Here is an 8,043-nt window from a genome sequence, read left to right on the forward strand (position 1 = left end):
TATCGGCAAGTTGCCAGTTACAACCTCCATCTGACGATTGTTCATCGTCAAGATTGATTACAAAGGGTACAATGTCATTTAATACAAAACCACCATTGTAATCGAATCCGGCTTCGGAATCAGCTTCTCCTCCGCTGTCCGTGCCCTGGACCGATGGTTCCGTGTCGAATTCGTTACCATAAAGGAGAGAATCAGTGAAATAATTCTCAAACCCTTTAAATGGTTGTTTATCCGCGACCACCGTCCTGACCCTTCCATCAGTGTCGACATATTTCAGACACTGATGTAAGGTGGAGGGAACTATAACATTACTATGGATCCAAGGCCGACCCAGTAGTAAGTTATATGATGTCTCAGCATCAATCACATAACACGTGACTTCCGTCTTCAGATCGCCCATTTGGCACTTTATCCGGATCTTTCCCAAAGGCCTTGACCCGCTGGTGTTGAATCCGTAAATGACTGTGCCTGTAGACGCCAATTTGCTGACTGGAATGCCAAGACTATGCATTAGGCGAAGCGGCATAATGCTCACAGCGGAACCCGGATCTACTTGGATTCGGTTGACCTCGCTGGAACCAATGTACCCGACAAAATACAATGGCCGATCATGGTTTGAATTCTTCGTCTGCATGTCTTCTTTGGTGAAGGTGATGCAGGGAATGTTCTTAGCTGCCACATTGCACTGTTGAGCTAACAGTTCTAGTTCCTCAGGCGCCGGTTTGATCCGAGTGAGGAATGCTTCTGAATCGGCCAAGGCAGGTGGCGGATAATTGTAGTGATACTCATTTCCGCTCCGGGTCGCAAAAACTTCTTGTTCCTCTTCAGAGAGCGGGAAAGCTATGATTCTTTCGTCATCTTCTCCTGGGATAGCAGAGACTCCGCAGCAAGACTTTCCTTTCTCTTTGGACTTCTTCCTGGATGACGGTCCAGCCCATTGTTCATCTTCAATCAGATCGGGGTGAACCCAGAGGATTTTGCCGTTTGGGGTTGTATGTGGCACAAGCCCTTTTTGGCGCTGTCCATGTGGGTCATCATTCACTGTCTTCATTCCCACCTTGGTGACGTGTTTCGGCTCGAACCATGTTGTGGGCACCGATCCAAAACTGATTGACACCGCGTTTGCTCCAACATTCTTGGATGGCTTCGGGGTGATAGCGCCTACATCAATTAGCGCCTGGATCTTGTCCTTGAGGTGGTAGCACGACTTAGTTGGGTGATGGACCGCTCTATGGTATACGCAATACTTTGGGTCCGTCACTTTGTTAGCCCCTTCTTGATCCACGATCGATGGCAGCTGAATTTTGTTGTTCTCCAACAAGTACTTAAAGATGCCGGGAACTTCGTCATCTTTGAAGGAATACAATTTGGGAAATCTTGGCTCTGAAGACTTCTGCTTCTGAGGCCGTTGTTGCCATTGCCCCCGAGCTTGTTGTGGTGCTTGTTGCTGCTGTTGCTGAGGTTGCAATTGAAAGGTTTGATTAGCATCAACTGCATTAGCATGTGCCTTACCTTTCCCCCGTGGGACGAAGTTCTGCTTTGGAACATTCGTCGCATGTTGGCCTCTCTCCGCCTTCTTCCTCTTGAGGAACCGTTCGGCTTGCTCTCCTCGGACTTTCAAATCCTTCCACGTCTTGGATGGTGCTGTCCCCATTGCTTCCAGCACGTCCAATGCGAGGTTGTTGTGGCAGGTTTGGAGGATGAATTCCTTGGTGATCGGGTCCCGACAGTTCATCGCCTTGTTCCGGAACCTTTTGACGAAGGTGTCGACTAACTCTTCGTCCTTCTGCTTCTCATCGACCAACGATCCGATAGATACCTCGGTGTCGTCGTCGAAGAAATTGGCAAGGAACTTGGTCTCCATGTCGTCCCAGCTATTTACGCTGTCTGGCTTGAGGCGGCGATACCAATCGAAAGCAGCTCCGCGAAGAGTGCCGACGAATGACCGCACCATCAGAGGCTCATTACCAGAGATGACTCCCAAGTGCGATTTGAAGTAAATCAAATGCTGGGTAGGTGAACCCATCCCATTAAACGGCGTGAAGTTAATTAGATTGAACTTCGCCGGATATGGGATTGATTCCCACTCTCTTGGGTATGGACAAGGAATGCCCGTCTTTTTCGTCTCTTGAGCGAAAATCAATGTATTGATTTTGCTCTCGAGGTTCTTGATCTTCAGGTTTTCGCCGGTTTCTTCGCCAGCATTCTCATTACCACCCCCTGCGTTGACGGGAGGATCATTGGTGTTACGAGCATTTGTATCCTCATCTTCCACATTAATCGGGTTACGATGATGGCTCGCCTCGTTGGTTCGTCAATGCTTGGATTTGTTGGTCATGCATTTCTCTCATGTTTTGCATGGCCATCTGCATTTCGAACCTGAAGGTTTCCTGCTGCTTAGCTAAGGCGTCTTCAAGCATCTTGGCGATCTGCTCCGCACTTATCATAAGTGCCTCGCGGGGTTGTCCCTCGCTGGATACTGTATTATCTGATGCGACCACGGAGCCGGCATCAGATTCTTCATCTTCTGAAGGGCGTCTTGTCCGAACTCTACCATAGGTCGCTCGCTCGATGGTTCCGGACTGCAGACGGGTTCTAGGCCGGGAGGCTCTTAGAATCGACTCGAAATCATCCCGTGCTGATGTCCCCTTGCTGGTCATGTTGGTGGTGACCCTCGGAAATTCTCCGTCTTCAATCATTCTTCTTCTTCGTTGAAAACGCCTAGGCCTGGGTTTTGGCGTCTCCACACTGAGTCTTTCAAAAACTGAAACTCTTTCAGGGACCGCCTTGATGCAGTTGCATTCAGACAACACCGCCCGAATGAGTTCGGAACAGGGGCATTGAATTTCCTGTCCTCGGGGACTCCTCTTTCTGGTTCTATTCGTACCCCCAGCACGATAGTACAACTCGTCATTTTGACAGTCAGAGTAACCTATCGTGTGCGGGCATGACTTCTCAGGTATAACACTATCACTATCAGATGATAATGTTTCCATCTGAGGTTGGATCGCCTTCTTTGAGCTTTCAAAAGTTACACGTCTCGAAACGTGCCTTTGTGGGCGCGAGTCTTTAGCGTGCTCTTGGACTTCGATGCGCAAATTGGTGCGCGCAGTTGCCTTGAACTCTTTGTCATACTGGGGGTGACGGCGACCCCTAACGTGTTGAGTCGTTCTGGGTTCCTTCATTGGGCCCAAACGCTCGTGAACTGGAACTTTGCCTCTCTCGTCGTGAACTGGACCGAGGCGCTCCAAAATTGGCTTCCTCCTTCGGGATGATTCTGCATGATCTCCCGGAGTAGCCATAGGAATTAACGGCGACTTTAGTTGATTCGCCGGAGTTTGACCTTGCTTAGCAGGCTGCGATGGTTGCTTTTTGGCCTGAGTCACCACTTCAGAATTCGGCTTCCAGACTTGGCGGGTTGGTGGTGGCTTCTTCGTCACCTCATTTTGCAGTCTTCTACGGGCTTCCTGGACTTTAGCCCGTGCCTGTGCTGACATCGCGCGGCGCTTGCGGATACGCTCCTCAAGCGTCGAACGGTTCCGTTTGACGCGGACCCATTCGTTCTTTGGCGGCTTGGAGGAATCGCCGTTCATTGGTGGTTGAGGCTGTTTGCCTCTTATGTTCTTCAGATCCGCGTTGTAGCGGAATCCGTCTGTAGACTCCATCGCCTTGGCGAGTTGCCGCACAAGGCGTTGACGACGCCTCTGGCAGGCTCTCTTTGAGAGAGTCACAACGTCCTCAATAGTGGAGGCGTTGGCGGGAGTTGGGTTGACCTGGTTGGAGGTCGGTTGAACTTCACCCGACGCGACTTTGGCGTCAGCTGGGGTGAGAGCTTCGTTGGTTTTCCGAGCTTCTTCGAACCAACGGACTTTTCTCCTGGAGGAGAACTTCTTGGACTTGCGGGGGGAGGTAGATCCGGACGAGGACACGTACTCCTCGAACTTGGCTTGGTCGAACTCATACTCGACCTCCTCCCTGACCGGGATTGAGATCCGCGGCTGCGACGTCATGATCTCGGCAGCGAGATCGGCGGCTCCCACTGTGGTCGCCAGATTGTTCGCGTGGAAAACTGTTTTCTTTTTCATTGAGATAATTGTCATCTTGGATTACAAAGATCCGGTCTTTTATAGATCCGGTTACAACTAAATCTCTGTCTGGTCGACCAGATATGGACCTGGTCGACCAGAGGCTTCAGTCTCGACCACAGAATTTACAAATCGCCTATCTGGTCGACCAGGACTGAATTTGGTCGACCATACAAGTTCCAGGAAGCCTGTCTGGTCGACCAGGCCTCAATCTGGTCGACCATACAGTGTTTCTAACTGTTATTTTCTTTCAAATAACATGAACGTTTTATGAACGTTTTGGCAGTTATTTTTGAAATATTTTGAACTAATCTTGTGCCTATAAATAGGTGTTAAGTTCTGAAGTTAAATGATAAGATTCCTTTCCATAAACTTGAGTTATTCTATTGTTCTTAACTCCATTTTTGAAGAGAAAAACTGAGTGTTAATTTTCAGTTTTGTTCTTGATTAAAACTCCATTACTCTAGAACAAAAACCATTCCTATAGCTTATTGTAAGTCACTCACATCTACACATCAAGGCTTATAGGAAGAGAAAGAGTTGTACCATTTTGTTTCAGTTTGATAATCTCTTGAAAGAAGAGATTGTTGTGGCATTGGCAATTGAAGATTGTCAAGGTTGTACTGTTTGCTTGCGGGTTGCAAGTGCTTACGGTTTTGCAAGTGGAAATAGTGGAGAAATCTCAAGCGAGGCTTAGGGACTGGATGTAGGTCTGGAGGACCGAACCAGTTTAAATCCTTGTGTTTGCGTATGCAATTTTCTGTGATTGTCTACACATTGGTTTGATCTTTCTTACTCTTTGTGGTATTATTTTATTAAAATTTAAAGTTTCCGCATTAAATTTCATAAACACTATTCAACCCCCTTTCTAGTGTTTGAGTGCCATTGCAACGATCCTTCAGCCAGCCGAAGATCTATTCTTTGCTGCCAAGCCGAAGGACCCTTCTTTTCTACCAAAACCCAAGGACCAAGGATTAGAACTTAGTTGAGTTTACTCCTATTTATAGGGGATTAAGGGTATAACCATCCCCTTAATTCGCTCCTAAGTGAGTCTGAATGGGGTGTAACCGCCCTCCTTAAAATGCTCCCTAAATCCTGGGGAAAACGGTTTTGAAACCGTTTTAGTTCGTGTTTGAATGAGCCAAACGTCGTAAATGGCGTTCTGGGCCCGAACTCTGTGTTTTAGAACTGAAACATAGAGTTGGGCCTATTTTGGTGGCTGAACGCACAGGTCGCGCTGTGTTGTAAATCTAAAACATAGAGTTGGGACGTAGAGATGAACTCCGCTTTTGAGTCCGCGAACTCTGCGGCTTTAACTGGAGCGTTGGGGATGACATCTGCTTTTTGAACTTGTATGCTGGGGATGACCTCTGTATTTTCAACTGGAATGCTGGGGATGAACCCTACGTTTTGACTCTGAAACGCGGGCATGATCTTTACGTTTTGATGTTGTAACACAGGGATGACCTCAGTGTTTTGATGGTGTAATGCAGGGATGATCTCTGCGTTTTGAGGTTGTAACACATGGAGGACCTCTGCGTTTTGAGGTTGTAACACAGGGAGGACCTCTGCGTTTTGAGTCTAAGACGTAGAAACGAGCTCTACGTCTTGATTTGAAGAGATGGTCAATTTGTAGTCTCTTTTGCTAGAGCGTTGCAAAGACCGTCATCTTATAATCTTCATCTTGGCTCCTTGAAAATATGAAAGTCGTCAGATTATAACTCCCGAGGTTGATTATGAGGACTGTTGATTAGAGCTTTCATCAGTTTTTGTGAAGATCGTCAGATTGTAACCTTCATCGATCTACGTGAAAGTCTTTAAATTGTAGCCTTTCGGAAACCGTCGAATTGTAACTTCTACCATTGGTGTTTGATGGGGATCAGCTATCTGTTATAATTTTTAGATAACCTATAATACCATTGTTTGAGTGAAAGTATTAGACAAACACATGTAACTGTTTCATTTGTTGGATATTGGATGTTTACTAGCTGTTTGTAAATAATAAAATGTGCATTTGTAATTTCTTGGTGATCTTTTTTTTAGCATATTAAATGGAATCTGAAAGTAAAGTTCTTTAGGATATTAATTTCTCGATTATGTCCTTTAGCGATACTTCAAGAGTGCTTCCCTTCATGCAATTTTGTTGCAGAATTTTTTCTGCTTCAGGACATAGATAGCTATTCGATTTTGTTGTCCATGGATCAGCGTTAATCTCAGACTCCCTTTGCAAGACTTCAATATTCATAACAGATAAGTATCACATATAAACGACAATTGTCACAAATAATAGAAAAATATCACATAACACAGAAAAGAGTCACATATAATAGAGTATTGCCACATGAGACGAGTAAAGGTCACACATAACAGACGAACGTATACTTGTATGCAGCAAACTCCAATAATTCCACATGAGACGAGTAAAGGTCACACATAACAGACGAACGTATACTTGTATGCAGCAAACTCCAATAATTTTGAAATACGTTGAGCAACGACGAACGTATACTTGTATGCAGCAAACTCCAATAATTTTGAAATACGTTGAGCAACACTTGAGGCAAACCCCATCTCTCTAAACTTTAATTTATAATTCTTAACAAGATGAAGTATACATCTGGAATAGTACGCATCTAAAAATATATCTTTTAGATGAAGTACACATCTAACGTTCACATATAATACGTTAACATCACATATAAGATCTCAATGTCACATGTAATACTCAAAAGTCACAAATCAGATCTAAATATCATATATAAGGTAGAACTGTCACATGTAGGATTAAATTGTTATATATAACATTGAAATATCACATGATATGCTTATTTGTCACATTTACGGTTAACTGTGATATGTATATGTTCCAAAAAAATACCTCATTTTCCCATTTAACCTTGAATAACTAAGTTACAATCTCAACTCATCATCTCATTTCCTTCGTAGAACCAATCTACAGTAATGTGCAGTACAAACAATGAACTCAAAACTCAAATTTAAAGCAAACAAATTTAAAACAAACAAAAATCATCTTTGCCTCGCGCTAGATGCAATGACGTCGCCCCATTATTATCGCTAACATTTACAAATCTAGAAAATCCTTTGTAATTCAACAACAATAGCCACCTTTAAGCTTTTGAATTTATAATCTAAAATCACATTATTCTATTGAGACTTACCAAGAATCAACAACTGAGGTTGAATTGGTAGCAGATACAATTACTTCTAAGCAATCAGAATGGCTGTAATATGTAGCATAATGCAAACAACTACTATCATGCAATGAATCAAACATCAAGGTCTGAAACAAAAAATTAAACCGAAATTAATTTCTCTTCAAATATCAACATAGTATCAAAACTACTAAAATAACACTAGAGGAAGAGTATTTCTTACAGTAACTCCAGCTTCAAGGAGCTTCTCCACACAAGAAATTTTTCCATGCATCGCAACAAGCATCAAAGGAGTCTAAAAATTACAACAACAAAAAAAAAATTTACCCAAAAAGGTCAGATAACATAAATTCATTAAAAATTAAAATTTGAAACATACCTAGTAAAGTGACCAAGAATTAGGATTCAGACCTCGAGCTGCCCATTAGCGGTGGAGCCAAGGAGGGGGTCGGGGAGGAGGGGGAAGGGGGAGGAGGAGAGGATGCGGATGAGGATGGGGGGGGGAGGAGGGGGAAGGGGGAGGAGGAGAGGATGTAGATGAGGATGGAGGAGGAGGGGAGGGGAGGAGGAAGAGGAACTGTTTGCTTGGGAAGAAGGGTAATTTGGGAATTATTTTCTTAGCCAGTGGGTTTGGGGTTTGGTTGCACTTCTTTTTTAATTTTAGGGCTTTTGGGTTATGGTTCTTGGGCTGGGGGTGAGGATGCATGAGCCAACTTATTTTGGTTCCTCCAAGCAATTTTCCCTTAATTTAATTATTGTATGTTTAAAGTTAAAAATCATATCTA

Source organism: Asparagus officinalis, chromosome 2, assembly GCF_001876935.1.
Source record: "Asparagus officinalis chromosome 2, Aspof.V1, whole genome shotgun sequence".
In the NCBI taxonomy this organism is placed as follows: Eukaryota; Viridiplantae; Streptophyta; class Magnoliopsida; order Asparagales; family Asparagaceae; genus Asparagus; species Asparagus officinalis.